Below are 20,691 nucleotides of genomic sequence, written 5' to 3' on the forward strand. Positions count from 1 at the left end.
CTGTCCCAACCTTACATGCGCAACCACTCTACCCTCATATGGGAAAGGGCATTATTGATTACCTAGGCCGATACTAGCTTGGAGCCGCATTACTAGTGACGAGAGAGTCATTGTTGCGCTCTCTCGGGACGGGGTCGTGCCAGGTAGGGCGGCCATGACTGTTTTCACAGGGCACCGGACACACCGTTGGCACCCCGTGCTTGTGACATGTGATGAATACGGGAGCAAGGCTCCACTTTTTTAAGATGTGAAATATTGTGCACGGGGGTTACTACCAATCGAGTGGACTCTATGTTAGTGTCGTCTAGGGAAAGATAGTGATCGGGTGCTTACCCCGGGTACTTGAAGTACCGCAGGTCGTGGATGACACGGAAGTTCCCCAGATCTTGTGGGTAAAGTGTGCAACCACTGCAGAGTGTAAAACTATTCGAATAGTCGTGTCCACGGTCAAGGACAGTTGGGCGGTGCTGCTTAAACTACGTCCTGAGTTTTACAAACTGCGTGTGCGTGTGTGTTGATAAAACTATTTGGGTTAAGCCAGATGGCTTGACACGATGATCAAGTTGGATTGGTGTCCAACTTTGCTTATGTTGATATCTGCAACTTGTCCATACAGATATCTGTACTCCCATGATGCATACTTTACATGCTGATAGATCATGTCATTGCACTCAAAACTAGCTTTCTGCAAACCACCTACTTAGTTCTATATCATTGCATTATTGTGCCTTGTTCCAATCATGGGTTGCTTGCGAGTACATTCAAAGTACTCATTGGCTTGCCACTGGTTATTTAATTGGCCAGGCATGGAAGAACAGGAGTTCGATGAAGAGTTCTTTGGAGACGAACATGCGAACTAGGACGTTTCCCAGTCAGAATGCCTGTAGGGTTAAGGCAGATGGCATGTGTTCTAGTTATTGACGAAGATTTCCGCTGCTTAAGTTTATTTGGTATTCAGGCCTTGTGGCTTTATCTATGTAAGGCTTAACCATAATGGTCATAATCCGTGTAAGACGGTATGTATGGATGTAAGACTCTTGTTATTCAGCTTCTGTGTGTTGAGTGAGCATTGATCTCTGGGATCACTGTACACGTGCATTCGGTGATCACGACATATGAAGTCGGGGTCCCCACAGAGCTGGTATCAGAGCCATCCTTACTGTAGGAACCCTTAGTTAGCATGGGCGTTAGGTAGGATAAAACCCGTTTTGCAAAACCCTCTACGCTCCTCTTCTTTTCTAAGCTTACCAAACCCAAGATATATTTCCATATTGACCTCTCCCATTCAACCTTTGTAGATGGCTGCCGTACCCGAAGACTTCCTGACCACCAGATTCCCCGTACTTCTCGAGGATAGCCTCAAGAAGTGCCAGTTTCACCGAGCCCCCATTCTCACCTACCATGAGCATTGGATCAATGACACCGAGACGGAGTATCACGTGGAAGTGATCGTGAAGGCTAATGACTCTCCAACAAGTTGGTTCTTCGAGGGACCCCAGATGGCAAAACTGGTTCTTGCCGTCGAGACGGCAACCCTCGAGGCACTCACACGCCTCCGAGACCTTCTTCCTGAGATGGCAGATGAATTAGCAACCCGCTTCTTGCCTTATCGGAAGGAGGGTGAGGACGAGAGCAGTGCACCAGCTCCACCATTGGAGGAAGGACTTCCCACTCTGATTCCAGACCTACTTCAGCTTTGTGTCGATAGTTTGGCACAACACTTGGCCTCAGGAATAAATGGAGCTCGAAAGAAACTTCACGGAGACCAAAGGCACTTCTTCGCCAAGCACAAGGGAAGACGGATAGGATCAAGAAAGGGTGCCCCCCTGGACAGCCCGCAATCGCATACGAGGCGGAAGACCCCCAAAGGATGGAGAACCACCACATCACAGCACCGCATGAGCGCAAGGGATTACCGGCAAGCTCTTCACACACCCGACAAAGCAACGCCGTGTCGAGCTCCTCCACTCCCCCACCTTCGAGAGATGAAGGAAGTCATGCTACTACTGATGAGAGGAGGAAGACCCGGAAGAGCCAGACTACGCGACCGGAGTGTTCCACCACTTAGGCATCATTTCGCAACTCAGATATGCCAGTTCGTAACCCCCTAGGTAGGATAGGTCGTGTACCCCTATGTGAAGTCGAGTCCTTTGTAATGGTTTCATATGAAACCATGTAGTTGTTGTGTTTGTTTTGATGTGTTTGATGAACGTCGTACCTTCCTTCGGAACTGTAAGCACTACATCACCCATTTGGATTTTAATGAATGTGTTTGGCCTTTTGGCTTGCTAAAAACAATTAGTATCATACCGACCCCCTTACTAGGCATCCCATCCATATGCTTTTCCCTCATTTTCCTAGCATGAGACCTTGACCGCTCCAACAGGATGCCTGTTGTAACACGTACTGGTACCCTCTACCCAGGCAGCAAGAAGCCGGAGCAGGAGCCAGTTCAGGACCAAACCCAAGGACAAGCTCCACCACCTGCCACCAACCTCCAAACATGGACATTGCTCAGCTTCTCCAAGCCTTCCGAGAAGGAACGCCAAGCCAACACTGCAAGCCCTCCAGATCCTGTCAACCGCCAGCCGGCGGGGAACGGCAATGGACGCTCCATGTTGGCGGAGTTCAAGAAGCATGCACCACCCACCCTCATCGAGAGAAGCTGCACCACCCACCTTCATCGAGACTACTGAACCCCTGATGCAGACGACTGGGTCCGCGCCATTGAAGATCTGCTGGAACTAGTCGGCTACACTGAGAACCGTGAAAGGTGGCATATGCTGCTCACTGTCTTCGGGGGAACTGCCAGAGCTTTGTGGGATGGATTCAAGGCCATGCATGCTAAAAAACATCACTTGGAATGACTTTCAAAGGCAGAATTCTGCAAGGCCCATATTCCTTCTGGAATTATGGCCATCAGAAGCGTGAGTTCCGAGCCTTGAAGCAAGGAAGTAGCACTGTCAAGGAGTACATGCAGAAGTTCGGTGTTCTCTCAAGGTATGCTCCTGAAGATGTCAGCGCTGATGCTGCCAAAAGAGAGCGCTTCATGGAAGGCCTTAACCAGACTCTGCAGTACTTGCTTGTTGTGTGTGACTGCCCAACCTTTCCTGATCTGGTGAACAAGGCACTCATGCTTGAGGACAAGCGCCATGCTCTGGATGATACCCATAAGCGCAAGATGATCAGCAAGGGTAGCTCCAGCAACCAGAAGCCTCGCCCATGGTAGCCAGCCCCGATCAAGCCAACCTATCAGCATCCAAGAGCCCCTGCACCCCGCACCATGCCAACCCCAGGCCAACTTTCAACAACCCCAATAACAATGTCGGCAAGAGCAGCAACCCCAATCAAGTCACTTGCTTCGGATGTGGTCAGGCAGGACACTACTCCAAGTAATGCCCCAACAAGAAGCCCGACGCCCCGCGCCCCAACACGCAGAACTAAGGCCAAGGCCGTGGGATGCCACAAAGGAACCAAGCCCCTCGCAATCCACCCAACAATGGCAAGGGTCGTGTGAATCATGTCACTGCAGAAGAAGCCCAGGAAGACCCGGACATCGTGTTGGGTACGTTCCTTGTCAACTCAGCACCCGCAACTGTCTTGTTTGATTTTGGATCCACGCATTCATTTGTCACCCAAAAGTTTGCATTAAAAAGTGGCATGACCCCTACACCCCTGAATAACCCTATGGTGGTACGAACCCCCGGAGCAGAGATGAGATCCAAGATAGGATGTAAAGGAGTCGGGATTGTCATTAATGGGGTAGACTTCCTAGCAGACCTTATCATCTTAAGATCGCAAGGCTTGGATGTGATCTTAGGAATGGATTGGCTCATCAAGCACCAAGGCTTGTTAGATTGTGCCAACCGAACTGTCGCTGTGACGAATGACCAAGGAGTCAAAGTTAAATTTGCCTCCAACCCCTCCTCTGCTCAAGCCAACCAAGTCAACTGTCTGACTGAAGTTGGATTGGAGCAAGTGCCGGTAGTATGCGAATACCCCGATGTCTTTCCTGATGAGCTACCGGGAATGCCTCCTGACCGAGACATTGAGTTCATCATCGAGCTCATACCCGGAGCAGGACCCATCTATAAGAATCCTTATAGAATGCGATCGGAAGAGTTAGCAGAGTTGAAGAAGCAACTGGAAGAGCAGTTGAGGAAGGGATTTATCCACCCTAGTGCCCCCCCTTGGGGATCACCTGTTCTGTTTGTGGCAAAGAAGGACTGTACCATCCGCTTGTGAATTGACTACCGCTCCCTCAATGAAGTTACAATCAAAAACAAGTATCCACTTCCCAAGATTGAAGATCTGTTTGATCAACTCAATGGGGCCAAGGTGTTCTCCAAGATCGACCTCAGATCTGGGTACTACCAGCTGAAAATCAGACCCCAAGACATTCCGAAGACGGCATTTGTAACCAGATATGGCTTGTATGAGTGCACGGTCATGTCCTTTGGATTGACCAATGCCCCAGCTTACTTCATGTATCTCATGAATAAGGTCTTCATGGAATATTTGGACAAGTTTATCGTTGTCTTCATCGATGACATTCTTTTCTTCTCGAAGACGGAAGAAGAGCACGAGAGACATTTGAGGATGGTTCTAGACAAGCTTCGAGAGCACAAACTATACGCCAAGTTTAGCAAGTGCGAATTTTGGCTGCGTGAAGTTGGATTCTTGGGTCATAAATTGATTTCTGAAGGATTATCAATAGATCCCGTCAAGATTCAAGCCGTGACTGAATGGCAATTCCCAAGCAATGTAAAGGAAGTCAGAAGCTTCCTCGGACTCGCGGTATATTACCGCAAGTTAGTTGAAGGACTCTCAAGCATTGCCCGACCCATGACCCAGCTCTTGAAGAAGGACAAGAAGTTTGAATGGACGCCGAAGTGCGAAGAAAGCTTCCAGGAGCTGAAAAAGAGACTGACCACCGCCCTAGTTCTGGCCACACCAGATATAAACAAGGAATTTGTGATATATTGTGATGCGTCGAGAACCGGACTAGGAGGCGTTCTGATGCAAGAGGGCAGAGTCATAGCTTACCTTTCAAGGCAACTACGGCCTCATGAAGAGAACTATGCTACTCATGATCTTGAGTTAGCAGGTGTAGTTCATGCCCTGAAAAAATGGCAACATTACCTCCTAGGGAAGCAGTGTGAGATATACACGGATCACAAAAGTCTGAAGCATATTTTCGCTCAAAAGGAATTGAAGATGAGGCAGAGAAGATGGCTAGAGTTGATCATGGATTATGACCTAGTGTTCAATACCACCCCGGAAAGGCTAATGTGGTCGCAGATGCATTAAGCAGAAAGGCTTGTTCCTTGAATGCTATGCTTAAGGAAAGACTACCCGCCTTGTATGAGGAACTTGAAAGCTTCGGGTTGGAATTGGTTGCACCAGGATTCTTGGCCAACCTCAAAGTCAAGCCTACCTTGATGGATGATGTCAAGGAAGCTCAGAAAGGACACGAGAGTATTGAAGGCATCAAGAGGAAGATCAAGGAAGGCAAGGCCCCAGGATTCTCAGAGGATGAGCAAGGAATTGTGTGGTTTGGGAATCACATTTGCGTACCCAACCAGATTGAGCTCAAGAATTTGATCTTACAAGAAGATCATGACACCCCGTATGCCATCCACCCCGGAGGAACCAAGATGTATCAAGACCTAAAGGAAAGATTCGGGTGGCATGGCATGAAGAGAGAGATAGCCACTTTCGTCGCTAAGTGTGATATATGCCAAAGGGTCAAGGCTGAATATCAGTGACCTGCTGGATTGCTGCAACCACTCAAGGTTCCCGAGTGGAAATGGGATAAAGTCGGAATGGATTTCATCACTGGACTACCTAGGTCAAACAAGGGACATGACTCCATCTGGGTCATAGTCGATCATTTGACCAAAGTAGCCCATTTCATTCCTATCAAGACTACCTATGATGGCAACCAACTAGCAACCCTTTACACCAATAGAATCGTAAGCCTTCATGGTGTTCCCAAGGAGATTGTGTCAGATCGTGGAACCCAATTTACCTCAAGGTTCTGGAAGAAGTTCCAAGAGGCCATGGGGACCAAGTTGTCCTTCAGCACTGCTTTCCACCCACAGACCGGAGGTCAGACAGAAGGAGTGAATCAGATACTCGAAGACATGCTCCGAGCCTGTGTCTTAGCTTATGGAGCTAGGTGGGAAGATTGCCTCCCTTTTGCCAAGTTCTCCTATAACAACAGTTATCAGTCAAGCCTTCAGATGGCACCATTTGACGTGTTATACGGACGGAAGTGCCACACACCCCTCAATTGGTCAGAAACCGGAGAAGGACTAGTATTTTGGCCCGATATCCTCCGTGAAGCAGAAGAGCAAGTTCAGCTAGTCAGAGAGCGACTAAAGACCGCCAAGTCAAGATAGAAGAGCTATGCTGACACTCGTCACTGATAAGTAGACTTCCAAGTCAGAGACCATGCATACCTGCGAGTGACTCCTCTTAAGGGAACCAAGCGTTTCCATGTTAAGGGAAAGCTCACACCAAGATTTATTGGCCCCTTCGAGACCACCGCACGACGCGGAGAAGTGGCTTACCAGTTGGAACTGCCACCTGAACTATCCGATGTGCACAGCATATTCCATGTGTCACAACTCCGGAAGTGTCTCCAAGTTCCAGACAAGCCTGATCTTTACAAGGACATCGATCACCAAGCCATTGACCTTCAGCCTAATCTAACCTACCGTGAGAGGCCCATCTGCATTTTGGATGAAGCTGAACGACACACTCGAAGCTGCACCATTATGTACTTCAAGGTCCAGTGGAGCAACCACACTGAAGCAGAAGCAACCTGGGAACGTGAAGACTACCTTAGATCCGAGTTTCCCGGTCTCTTTTAAAACCTAGTTTAGGAATCTCGGGGACGAGATTCTTGTAAGGGGGTAGGTCTGTCACACCCTGCATTTTGTAACATGTCATTTGCATTAATACAAAGCATGAAAATTTGGACCAACAAAAACTTTTGCATTATTTGGCTTTTTATTTTGGAGTTGGTTTTCTCTCTGTGATTTTCAAGTGCTCTTTAAAGTCAACTACTCCACCTTACATACTTCACCTCCCTGCCCAAACTTCTTCCCAATGATCATGCCATGTGTATATTGCAATATAGTATTTTCTTACAAAAATAATTTGGCCAAATAGTATTTTCAAAAATTAGTTTTCCAAAAACCCCTGAATTGCGGTTTGCACTGCAAGTACTTGCTTTGGGGTATGAAAAATATTTCAAGGAGTATATTTGAAACCTATTAGATATAGGATTCCATAAACCACAAAAATATAATTTTAAAAGTTATTTTCCTATTTTATTTAAAAGCTTTTTCTTAAGGCCAGAAATGGTCTTAAATAGGAAAAAATTATTTTATTATTTCAAAAATATTCGACAAAAATCAGGGAAACTCAGTGGACATATATTTTCCATATATAAGAGTTTCAACACATGGTCATGTTCAAAATATTGGACAAAACCTCCCAAAACCATTTCTGCCCATTTCAAAGATTTGAAATATTTCTACAGGAAATATTTTAATAAAAATCCAAGGAAAATCCAGCAAGTCACAAATGCATATTGTGATCACCTTGCAAAGCCTCATATCAATCAAGGTCATTTTGGTTCACCAAAATGCCCCAAAACCCTCTCTGACCAGAATCAAATTTGAAAAACTTTGTACTACCAACTTCCTCTCCTTGACCCCAACTTTTGTGAGCATGTTCACATGACCAAATGAGGCCACTAATTATCTGTGTCATTTCACCTTGTGGAGTCTCATGCCAAATGGAAATCATATACTTGCCCAAACCATTATCAAACACCTTCTGACACTTTTCCAAAATGCCATTTTTAACCTCTTCCACTAATCTCCATGGGCTCAAAGTTTTACCACAGCCCCTCCTAGTCCCCTTGCAGCTCCAGTAACAATGGCAAATCCACAGCTCAATTATAGGAGGGGTAAAACCCCACTATCTCTCTCTGGACAACCCATTTCCCTCTCTCCCTCAACCTCCCTCCTCACTCCAGTGGTCACACAGGGCATCCAAAGCCCCTCCCCCTTATTTACTACACCCTAGAGCACCAGACATTTTTGGCCACGCCCACCTGGCCTAAAAAATGCCATGGCATGCCATTTGCACGCTCCAGAGCACGCTACAGTGCAACCAGGCACTGTAGACGCCCCCTGCCAACCACTCCCGGCCACCTCGGGCCTCCCCAGCGCACCAGACGATGCGCCTCGACGTCTGCGTCACGCCACGCCTCTGTCCACCTCCTCCTTCTCCCTCCTCTCGCCCCAGCTCGCACACGCGCCGGCCGCCCGAGCGCCCCAGTCAGCGCGCTCACACGCGCGGTGCCATGCCCCCCTGCTTTCCCTCTCTTCTCTCCCCTCGCCCTAGACCAACCCCACAAGCACCCCAGACACGCCCACGCGTGCCCCTGTGACCCGTAGCAACCGCAGAAGGCTCGCCGGCGCATGGGTCCTCGGTGGACCGTCGCCCGCCTATTTAAGGGTCTCCCCGAGCTCTCCTCTCCTCACCACTCGCTCTCTGCACCACCGTATCATTCCCCTGCACCCCCAATTCCTCTCCAGAGCCACCCGAGCTCGAGATCGAGCTCGAGCTCCGCCGCTTTGGCTCGCCGGAGTTCGCGAGGTACAGGCCTCCCCCGCTCCTCCTCTGCCTTGATCTGGAACCCCCGAGCACCCCTGATCATTTCCCCTCCCCCCCGCTTCTTTTGCAGCCGGAAACGGCTGGAACCGACGACGCCCGAAGCTCCTCCGCCGCGAGACCTCGTCGCCGGCGAACCAGGCCATCCCGGTGACCGCAACCACCTCCACCCGAACGGCGACTCGACACTGAGTCCATCCGTACCCTCGCCCGACCTCGCCGTGCCCTACATCGACGCCAGTGAGCTTGCCGGCCCTCTGTCGTAGGGTTAGGGATGACACGCGGGCCCCGCATGTCAGCCTCTCCTCTCCATCACCCCGCTCTCTCTCGCTGACGCCTGGGCCCCACCCGTCAGGTTTAAACCTGGCGCGCGCGCGTGCAGCAGTGCGCTGGGCCGCCTCTCTGGCTGGGCCTGCTGCGCTGCGGCTGTTCTGGCCCAGCAGGCATAGAGCCCTTTTTCCTTTTCTTTTTCTATCACTTATCCAAAAATTCCTCTGGACTAAATATTAATGCAAATGCAATAATTCCAGTTCCTAAATTCTTGAAAAGTCCCACCTATTTAATGGTATTACTTTCATTCATGTCCAACCAACTTTTATGTACTGTTCATATTCAAATTCAAATTTGAATATATTTAAACCCCTCTGAAAATCCATCTCATCTATTGTGCTACTCCAAGTCCAAAACTAGGAACTTTCCCCTTCTTAGTTTTCACCCTAGTATTTAACAAAAATGAGTTGACATTTTTCTGAGCACTTTGGTTTTTCTGTTTTATTATTGCCTTATTTCTCTCGTTATTATTTGCGACGATAGATTGCGTTGCTGATGAAGGAGTTGGACCAGAAGACTTTGAAGTCCCAGAAGACTTTGTTGAGCCAGGAAAGTAGCCCTTTGACCATGTCTATGAAACACTTTTTATGCATTTCATATAGCACCTTATTATTATTGCATCGGAGTCATGATGAGATGGTAGCCACTTTGGTGGGTTGCCCTCATTTCCTCCTTGTTGATACTTGCATTGTGCATGACCCTCCTGTAAGGGTTATGTAGGTGGGAATAGATAGGATGCTAAAGTAGATGCTACGCAAATGGGACAGGTATATGCATGGTGATGGGGACAAAGTATTTTCAAACGACTTTTTTTTTGAAAACCCTGTCGGGTGCCACTTATGCCCGAGGGTGATAATGAGATGGGTAACCACTTGATAACGAAGTGGTGTACCGAGGCAAGTGTGTGTGTTGTTTTTGAAAACGGATTAGATTTAAGATTTGTCGACTGTCCCAACCTTACATGCGCAACCACTCTACCCTCATATGGGAAAGGGCATTATTTATTACCTAGGCCAATACTAGCTTGGAGCCCGCATTACTAGTGACGAGAGAGTCATTGTTGCGCTCTCTCGGGACGGGGTCGTGCCAGGTAGGGCGGCCATGACTGTTTTCATAGGGCACCAGACACACCGTTGGTACCCCATGCTTGTGACATGTGATGAATATGGGAGCAAGGCTCCAGACTTTTAAGATGTGAAATATTGTGCACGGGGGTTACTACCAATCGAGTGGACTCTATGTTAGTGTCGTCTAGGGAAAGATAGTGATCGGGTGCTTACCCCGGGTACTTGAAGTACCGCGGGTCGTGGATGACACGAAAGTTCACCGGATCTTGTGGGTAAAGTGTGCAACCGCTGCAGAGTGTAAAACTATTCGAATAGTCGTGTCCACGGTCAAGGACAGTTGGGCGGTGCTGCTTAAACTACGTCCAGAGTTTTACAAACTGCGTGTGCGTGTGTGTTGATAAAACTATTTGGGTTAAGCCAGATGGCTTGACACGATGATCAAGTTGGATTGGTGTCCAACTTTGCTTATGTTGATATCTGCAACTTGTCCATACAGATATCTGTACTCCCATGATGCATACTTTACATGCTGATAGATCATGTCATTGCACTCAAAACTAGCTTTCTGCAAACCACCTACTTAGTGCTATATCATTGCATTATTGTGCCTTGTTCCAATCATGGGTTGCTTGCGAGTACATTCAAAGTACTCATTGGCTTGCCACTGGTTATTTAATTGGCCAGGCATGGAAGAACAGGAGTTCGATGAAGAGTTCTTTGGAGACGAACATGCGAACTAGGACGTTTCCCAGTCAGAATGCCTGTAGGGTTAAGGCAGATGGCATGTGTTCTAGTTATTGACGAAGATTTCCGCTGCTTAAGTTTATTTGGTATTCAGGCCTTGTGGCTTTATCTATGTAAGGCTTAACCATAATGGTCATAATCCGTGTAAGACGGTATGTATGGATGTAAGACTCTTGTTATTCAGCTTCTGTGTGTTGAGTGAGCATTGATCTCTGGGATCACTGTACACGTGCATTCGGTGATCACGACATATGAAGTCGGGGTCCCCACAGAGCTGGTATCAGAGCCATCCTTACTGTAGGAACCCTTAGTTAGCATGGGCGTTAGGTAGGATAAAACCCGTTTTGCAAAACCCTCTACGCTCCTCTTCTTTTCTAAGCTTACCAAACCCAAGATATATTTCCATATTGACCTCTCCCATTCAACCTTTGTAGATGGCTGCCGTACCCGAAGACTTCCTGACCACCAGATTCCCCGTACTTCTCGAGGATAGCCTCAAGAAGTGCCAGTTTCACCGAGCCCCCATTCTCACCTACCATGAGCATTGGATCAATGACACCGAGACGGAGTATCACGTGGAAGTGATCGTGAAGGCTAATGACTCTCCAACAAGTTGGTTCTTCGAGGGACCCCAGATGGCAAAACTGGTTCTTGCCGTCGAGACGGCAACCCTCGAGGCACTCACACGCCTCCGAGACCTTCTTCCTGAGATGGCAGATGAATTAGCAACCCGCTTCTTGCCTTATCGGAAGGAGGGTGAGGACGAGAGCAGTGCACCAGCTCCACCATTGGAGGAAGGACTTCCACTCTGATTCCAGACCTACTTCAGCCTTTGTGTCGATAGCTTGGCACAGCACTTGGCCTCGGAATAAATGGAGCTTCGAAAGAAACTTCACGAGACCAAGGCACTTCTTCGCCAAGCACAAGGGAAGACGGATAGGATCAAGAAAGAGGGTGCTCCCCCTAGACAGCCCGCAATCGCATACCGAGGCGGAAGATCCCCAAAGGATGGAGAACCACCACATCAGCACCGCATGAGCGCAAGGGATTACCGCAAGCTCTTCACACCACCGACAAAGCAACGCCGTGTCGAGCTCCTCCACTCCCCACCCCTTCGAGAAATTAAGGAAGTCATGCTACTGATGACGAGGAGGAAGACCCGGAAGAGCCAGACTACGCGACGGAGTGTTCCACCACTTAGGCATCATTCGCAACTCAGATATGCCAGTTCGCAACCCCTATGGTAGGATAGGTCGTGTACCCCCTATGTGAAGTCGAGTCCTTGTAATGGTTCATATGAAACCATGTAGTGTTGTGTTTGTTTTGATGTGTTTGATGAACGTCGTACCTTCCTTCGGGAACTTGTAAGCAACTACATCACCCATTTGGATTTTAATGAATGTGTTTGGCCTTTTGGCCCTTGCCTAAAAACAATTAGTATCATACCGACCCCCTTACTAGGCATCCCATCCATATTGCTTTTCCTCATTTTTCCCTAGCCATGAGACCTTGACCGCTCCAACAGGATGCCTGTTATAACACGTACTGGTACCTCTACCCAGCAGCAAGAAGCCGGAGCAGGAGCCAGTCAGGACCAAACCCAAGGACAAGCTCCACCACTGCCACCACCTCCAAACATGGACATTGCTCAGCTTCTCCAAGCCTTCCGAGAAGAACGCCAAGCCAACACTGCAGCCCTCCAGATGATTGCTCAATCTGTCAACCGCCAGCCGGCGGGGAACGGCAATGGACGCTCCATGTTGGCGGAGTTCAAGAAGCCTGCACCACCCACCTTCATCGAGACTACTGAACCCCTGGATGCAGACGACTGGGTCCGCGCCATTGAGGATCTGCTGGAACTAGTCGGCTACACTGAGAACCGTGAAAAGGTGGCATATGCTGCTCACTGTCTTGGTGGAACTGCCAGAGCTTGGTGGGATGGATTCAAGGCCATGCATGCTGAGAAAAACATCACTTGGAATGACTTCAAAGCAGAATTCCGCAAGGCCCATATTCCTTCTGGAATTATGGCCATCCAGAAGCGTGAGTTCCGAGCCTTGAAGCAAGGAAGTAGCACTGTCAAGGAGTACATGCAGAAGTTCAGTGTTCTCTCAAGGTATGCTCCTGAAGATGTCAGCACTGATGCTGCCAAAAGAGAGCACTTCATGGAAGGCCTTAACCAGACTCTGTAGTACTCGCTTGTTGTGTGTGACTGCCCAACCTTTCCTGATCTGGTGAACAAGGCACTCATGCTTGAGGACAAGCGCCGTGATCTGGATGATACCCGTAAGCGCAAGATGATCAGCAAGGGTAGCTCCAGCAACCAGAAGCCTCGCCTGTGGCAGCCAGCCCCGGTCAAGCCAACCTATCAGCAGCCAAGAGCCCCTGCACCCCGCACCAACTATCAGCCTCAGCAGTATGCCAACCCCAGGCCAACTTTCAACAACCCCAATAACAATGTCGGCAAGAGCAGCAACCCCAATCAAGTCACTTGCTTCGGATGTGGTCAGGCAGGACACTACTCCAAGTAATGCCCCAACAAGAAGCCCGACGCCCCGCGCCCCAACACGCAGAACTAAGGCCAAGGCCGTGGGATGCCACAAAGGAACCAAGCCCCTCGCAATCCACCCAACAATGGCAAGGGTCGTGTGAATCATGTCACTGCAGAAGAAGCCCAGGAAGACCCGGACATCGTGTTGGGTACGTTCCTTGTCAACTCAGCACCCGCAACTGTCTTGTTTGATTTTGGATCCACGCATTCATTTGTCACCCAAAAGTTTGCATTAAAAAGTGGCATGACCCCTACACCCCTGAATAACCCTATGGTGGTACGAACCCCCGGAGCAGAGATGAGATCCAAGATAGGATGTAAAGGAGTCGGGATTGTCATTAATGGGGTAGACTTCCTAGCAGACCTTATCATCTTAAGATCGCAAGGCTTGGATGTGATCTTAGGAATGGATTGGCTCATCAAGCACCAAGGCTTGTTAGATTGTGCCAACCGAACTGTCGCTGTGACGAATGACCAAGGAGTCAAAGTTAAATTTGCCTCCAACCCCTCCTCTGCTCAAGCCAACCAAGTCAACTGTCTGACTGAAGTTGGATTGGAGCAAGTGCCGGTAGTATGCGAATACCCCGATGTCTTTCCTGATGAGCTACCGGGAATGCCTCCTGACCGAGACATTGAGTTCATCATCGAGCTCATACCCGGAGCAGGACCCATCTATAAGAATCCTTATAGAATGCGATCGGAAGAGTTAGCAGAGTTGAAGAAGCAACTGGAAGAGCAGTTGAGGAAGGGATTTATCCACCCTAGTGCCCCCCCTTGGGGATCACCTGTTCTGTTTGTGGCAAAGAAGGACTGTACCATCCGCTTGTGAATTGACTACCGCTCCCTCAATGAAGTTACAATCAAAAACAAGTATCCACTTCCCAAGATTGAAGATCTGTTTGATCAACTCAATGGGGCCCAAGGTGTTCTCCAAGATCGACCTCAGATCTGGGTACTACCAGCTGAAAATCAGACCCCAAGACATTCCGAAGACGGCATTTGTAACCAGATATGGCTTGTATGAGTGCACGGTCATGTCCTTTGGATTGACCAATGCCCCAGCTTACTTCATGTATCTCATGAATAAGGTCTTCATGGAATATTTGGACAAGTTTATCGTTGTCTTCATCGATGACATTCTTTTCTTCTCGAAGACGGAAGAAGAGCACGAGAGACATTTGAGGATGGTTCTAGACAAGCTTCGAGAGCACAAACTATACGCCAAGTTTAGCAAGTGCGAATTTTGGCTGCGTGAAGTTGGATTCTTGGGTCATAAATTGATTTCTGAAGGATTATCAATAGATCCCGTCAAGATTCAAGCCGTGACTGAATGGCAATTCCCAAGCAATGTAAAGGAAGTCAGAAGCTTCCTCGGACTCGCGGTATATTACCGCAAGTTAGTTGAAGGACTCTCAAGCATTGCCCGACCCATGACCCAGCTCTTGAAGAAGGACAAGAAGTTTGAATGGACGCCGAAGTGCGAAGAAAGCTTCCAGGAGCTGAAAAAGAGACTGACCACCGCCCTAGTTCTGGCCACACCAGATATAAACAAGGAATTTGTGATATATTGTGATGCGTCGAGAACCGGACTAGGAGGCGTTCTGATGCAAGAGGGCAGAGTCATAGCTTACCTTTCAAGGCAACTACGGCCTCATGAAGAGAACTATGCTACTCATGATCTTGAGTTAGCAGGTGTAGTTCATGCCCTGAAAAAATGGCAACATTACCTCCTAGGGAAGCAGTGTGAGATATACACGGATCACAAAAGTCTGAAGCATATTTTCGCTCAAAAGGAATTGAAGATGAGGCAGAGAAGATGGCTAGAGTTGATCATGGATTATGACCTAGTGTTCAATACCACCCCGGAAAGGCTAATGTGGTCGCAGATGCATTAAGCAGAAAGGCTTGTTCCTTGAATGCTATGCTTAAGGAAAGACTACCCGCCTTGTATGAGGAACTTGAAAGCTTCGGGTTGGAATTGGTTGCACCAGGATTCTTGGCCAACCTCAAAGTCAAGCCTACCTTGATGGATGATGTCAAGGAAGCTCAGAAAGGACACGAGAGTATTGAAGGCATCAAGAGGAAGATCAAGGAAGGCAAGGCCCCAGGATTCTCAGAGGATGAGCAAGGAATTGTGTGGTTTGGGAATCACATTTGCGTACCCAACCAGATTGAGCTCAAGAATTTGATCTTACAAGAAGATCATGACACCCCGTATGCCATCCACCCCGGAGGAACCAAGATGTATCAAGACCTAAAGGAAAGATTCGGGTGGCATGGCATGAAGAGAGAGATAGCCACTTTCGTCGCTAAGTGTGATATATGCCAAAGGGTCAAGGCTGAATATCAGTGACCTGCTGGATTGCTGCAACCACTCAAGGTTCCCGAGTGGAAATGGGATAAAGTCGGAATGGATTTCATCACTGGACTACCTAGGTCAAACAAGGGACATGACTCCATCTGGGTCATAGTCGATCATTTGACCAAAGTAGCCCATTTCATTCCTATCAAGACTACCTATGATGGCAACCAACTAGCAACCCTTTACACCAATAGAATCGTAAGCCTTCATGGTGTTCCCAAGGAGATTGTGTCAGATCGTGGAACCCAATTTACCTCAAGGTTCTGGAAGAAGTTCCAAGAGGCCATGGGGACCAAGTTGTCCTTCAGCACTGCTTTCCACCCACAGACCGGAGGTCAGACAGAAGGAGTGAATCAGATACTCGAAGACATGCTCCGAGCCTGTGTCTTAGCTTATGGAGCTAGGTGGGAAGATTGCCTCCCTTTTGCCAAGTTCTCCTATAACAACAGTTATCAGTCAAGCCTTCAGATGGCACCATTTGACGTGTTATACGGACGGAAGTGCCACACACCCCTCAATTGGTCAGAAACCGGAGAAGGACTAGTATTTTGGCCCGATATCCTCCGTGAAGCAGAAGAGCAAGTTCAGCTAGTCAGAGAGCGACTAAAGACCGCCAAGTCAAGATAGAAGAGCTATGCTGACACTCGTCACTGATAAGTAGACTTCCAAGTCAGAGACCATGCATACCTGCGAGTGACTCCTCTTAAGGGAACCAAGCGTTTCCATGTTAAGGGAAAGCTCACACCAAGATTTATTGGCCCCTTCGAGACCACCGCACGACGCGGAGAAGTGGCTTACCAGTTGGAACTGCCACCTGAACTATCCGATGTGCACAGCATATTCCATGTGTCACAACTCCGGAAGTGTCTCCAAGTTCCAGACAAGCCTGATCTTTACAAGGACATCGATCACCAAGCCATTGACCTTCAGCCTAATCTAACCTACCGTGAGAGGCCCATCTGCATTTTGGATGAAGCTGAACGACACACTCGAAGCTGCACCATTATGTACTTCAAGGTCCAGTGGAGCAACCACACTGAAGCAGAAGCAACCTGGGAACGTGAAGACTACCTTAGATCCGAGTTTCCCGGTCTCTTTTAAAACCTAGTTTAGGAATCTCGGGGACGAGATTCTTGTAAGGGGGTAGGTCTGTCACACCCTGCATTTTGTAACATGTCATTTGCATTAATACAAAGCATGAAAATTTGGACCAACAAAAACTTTTGCATTATTTGGCTTTTTATTTTGGAGTTGGTTTTCTCTCTGTGATTTTCAAGTGCTCTTTAAAGTCAACTACTCCACCTTACATACTTCACCTCCCTGCCCAAACTTCTTCCCAATGATCATGCCATGTGTATATTGCAATATAGTATTTTCTTACAAAAATAATTTGGCCAAATAGTATTTTCAAAAATTAGTTTTCCAAAAACCCCTGAATTGCGGTTTGCACTGCAAGTACTTGCTTTGGGGTATGAAAAATATTTCAAGGAGTATATTTGAAACCTATTAGATATAGGATTCCATAAACCACAAAAATATAATTTTAAAAGTTATTTTCCTATTTTATTTAAAAGCTTTTTCTTAAGGCCAGAAATGGTCTTAAATAGGAAAATTTTATTTTATTATTTCGAAAATATTTGACAAAAATCAGGGAAACTCAGTGGACATATATTTTCCATATATAAGAGTTTCAACACATGGTCATGTTCAAAATATTGGACAAAACCTCCCAAAACCATTTCTGCCCATTTCAAATATTTGAAATATTTCTACAGGAAATCTTTTAATAAGAATCCAAGGAAAATCTAGCAAGTCACAAATGCATATTGTGATCACCTTGCAAAGCCTCATATCAATCAAGGTCATTTTGGTTCACCAAAATGCCCCAAAACCCTCTCTGACCAGAATCAAATTTGAAAAACTTTGTACTACCAACTTCCTCTCCTTGACCCCAACTTTTGTGAGCATGTTCACATGACCAAATGAGTCCACTATACCAAGTGGTGCATCAAGGGGAAGTGATTTGCTCAACTAGATCTACACAAGTTCATTTCTGCTAATATCTAGGGTTTACAAAAGTTGCATTGGCAACTTTGCCCAAATAAGCTCCAAATTGGTGGAACGCCCTAATTATATGTGTCATTTTCACCCTGTAGAGTCTCATGGCAAATGGAAATCATATACTTGCCCAAACCATTATCAAACACCTTCTGACACTTTTCCAAAATGCCATTTTTGACCTGTTCCAGTAATCTCCATGGGCTCAAAGTTTTACCACAGCCCCTCCTAGTCCCCTTGCAGCTCCAGTAACAATGGCAAATCCATAGCTCAATTATAGGAGGGGTAAAACCCCACTATCTCTCTCTGGATAACCCATTTCCCTCTCTCCCTCAACCTCCCTCCTCACTCCAGTGGTCACACAGGGCATCCAAAGCCCCTCCCCCTTATTTACTACACCCTAGAGTACCAGACATTTTTGGCCATGCCCACCTGGCCTAGAAAATGCCATGGCATGCCATTTGCATGCTCCAGAGCACGCTATAGTGCGACCAGGCACTGTAGACGCCCCCTGCCAACCACTCCCGGCCACCTCGGGCCTCCCCAGCGTGCCAGACGATGCGCCTCGATGTCTGCGTCACGCCACGCCTCTGTCCCCCTCCTCCTTCTCCCTCCTCTCGCCCCAGCTCGCACACGCGCCGGCCGCCCGAGCGCCCCAGTGAGCGCGCTCGCACGCGCGGTGCCCTGGCCCCCCTGCTTTCCCTCTCTTCTCTCCCCTCGCCCTAGACCAACCCCACAAGCACCCCAGACACGCCCACGCGTGCCCCTGTGACCCGTAGCAACCGCAGAAGGCTCGCCGGCGCATGGGTCCTCGGTGGACCGTCGCCCGCCTATTTAAGGGTCTCCCCGAGCTCTCCTCTCCTCACCACTCGCTCTCTGCACCACCGTATCATTCCCCTGCACCCCCAATTCCTCTCCAGAGCCACCCGAGCTCGAGATCGAGCTCGAGCTCCGCCGCTTTGGCTCGCCGGAGTTCGCGAGGTACAGGCGTCCCCCGCTCCTCCTCTGCCTTGATCTGGAACCCCCGAGCACCCCTGATCATTTCCCCTCCGCCCCCCGCTTCTTTTGCAGCCGGAAACGGCTGGAACCGACGACGCCCGAAGCTCCTCCGCCGCGAGACCTCGTCGCCGGCGAACCAGGCCATCCCGGTGACCGCAACCACCTCCACCCGAACGGCGACTCGACACTGAGTCCATCCGTACCCTCGCCCGACCTCGCCGTGCCCTACATCGACGCTAGTGAGCTTGCCGGCCCTCTGTCGTAGGGTTAGGGATGACACGCGGGCCCCGCATGTCAGCCTCTCCTCTCCATCACCCCGCTCTCTCTCGCTGACGCCTGGGCCCCACCCGTCAGGTTTAAACCTGGCGCGCGCGCGTGCAGCAGTGCGCTGGGCCGCCTCTCTGGCTGGGCCTGCTGCGCTGCGGCTGTTCTGGCCCAGCAGGCATAGAGCCCTTTTTCCTTTTCTTTTTCTATCACTTATCCAAAAATTCCTCTGGACTAAATATTAATGCAAATGCAATAATTCCAGTTCCTAAATTCTTGAAAAGTCCCACCTATTTAATGGTATTACTTTCATTCATGTCCAACCAACTTTTATGTACTGTTCATATTCAAATTCAAATTTGAATATATTTAAACCCCTCTGAAAATCCATCTCATCTATTGTGCTACTCCAAGTCCAAAACTAGGAACTTTCCCCTTCTTAGTTTTCACCCTAGTATTTAACAAAAATGAGTTGACATTTTTCTGAGCACTTTGGTTTTTCTGTTTTATTATTGCCTTATTTCTCTCGTTATTATTTGCGACGATAGATTGCGTTGCTGATGAAGGAGTTGGACCAGAAGACTTTGAAGTCCCAGAAGACTTTGTTGAGCCAGGAAAGTAGCCCTTTGACCATGTCTATGAAACACTTTTTATGCATTTCATATAGCACCTTATTATTATTGCATCGGAGTCATGATGAGATGGTAGCCACTTTGGTGGGTTGCCCTCATTTCCTCCTTGTTGATACTTGCATTGTGCATGACCCTCCTGTAAGGGTTATGTAGGTGGGAATAGATAGGATGCTAAAGTAGATGCTACGCAAATGGGACAGGTATATGCATGGTGATGGGGACAAAGTATTTTCAAACGACTTTTTTTTTGAAAACCCTGTCGGGTGCCACTTATGCCCGAGGGTGATAATGAGATGGGTAACCACTTGATAACGAAGTGGTGTACCGAGGCAAGTGTGTGTGTTGTTTTTGAAAACGGATTAGATTTAAGATTTGTCGACTGTCCCAACCTTACATGCGCAACCACTCTACCCTCATATGGGAAAGGGCATTATTTATTACCTAGGCCAATACTAGCTTGGAGCCCGCATTATTAGTGACGGGAGAGTCATTGTTGCGCTCTCTCGGGACGGGGTCGTGCCAGGTAGGGCGGCCATGACTGTTTTCATAGGGCACCAGACACACCGTTGGTACCCCATGCTTGTGACATGTGATGAATATGGGAGCAAGGCTCCAGACTTTTGAGATGTGAAATATTGTGCACGGGGGTTTCTAGCAATCGAGTGGACTCTATGTTAGTGTCGTCTAGGGAAAGATAGTGATCGGGTGCTTACCCCGGGTACTTGAAGTACCGCGGGTCGTGGATGACACGAAAGTTCACCGGATCTTGTGGGTAAAGTGTGCAACCGCTGCAGAGTGTAAAACTATTCGAATAGTCGTGTCCACGGTCAAGGACAGTTGGGCGGTGCTGCTTAAACTACGTCCAGAGTTTTACAAACTGCGTGTGCGTGTGTGTTGATAAAACTATTTGGATTAAGCCAGATGGCTTGACACGATGATCAAGTTGGATTGGTGTCCAACTTTGCTTATGTTGATATCTGCAACTTGTCC

Source organism: Triticum urartu, chromosome 7, assembly GCF_003073215.2.
Source record: "Triticum urartu cultivar G1812 chromosome 7, Tu2.1, whole genome shotgun sequence".
Taxonomy (NCBI): Eukaryota; Viridiplantae; Streptophyta; class Magnoliopsida; order Poales; family Poaceae; genus Triticum; species Triticum urartu.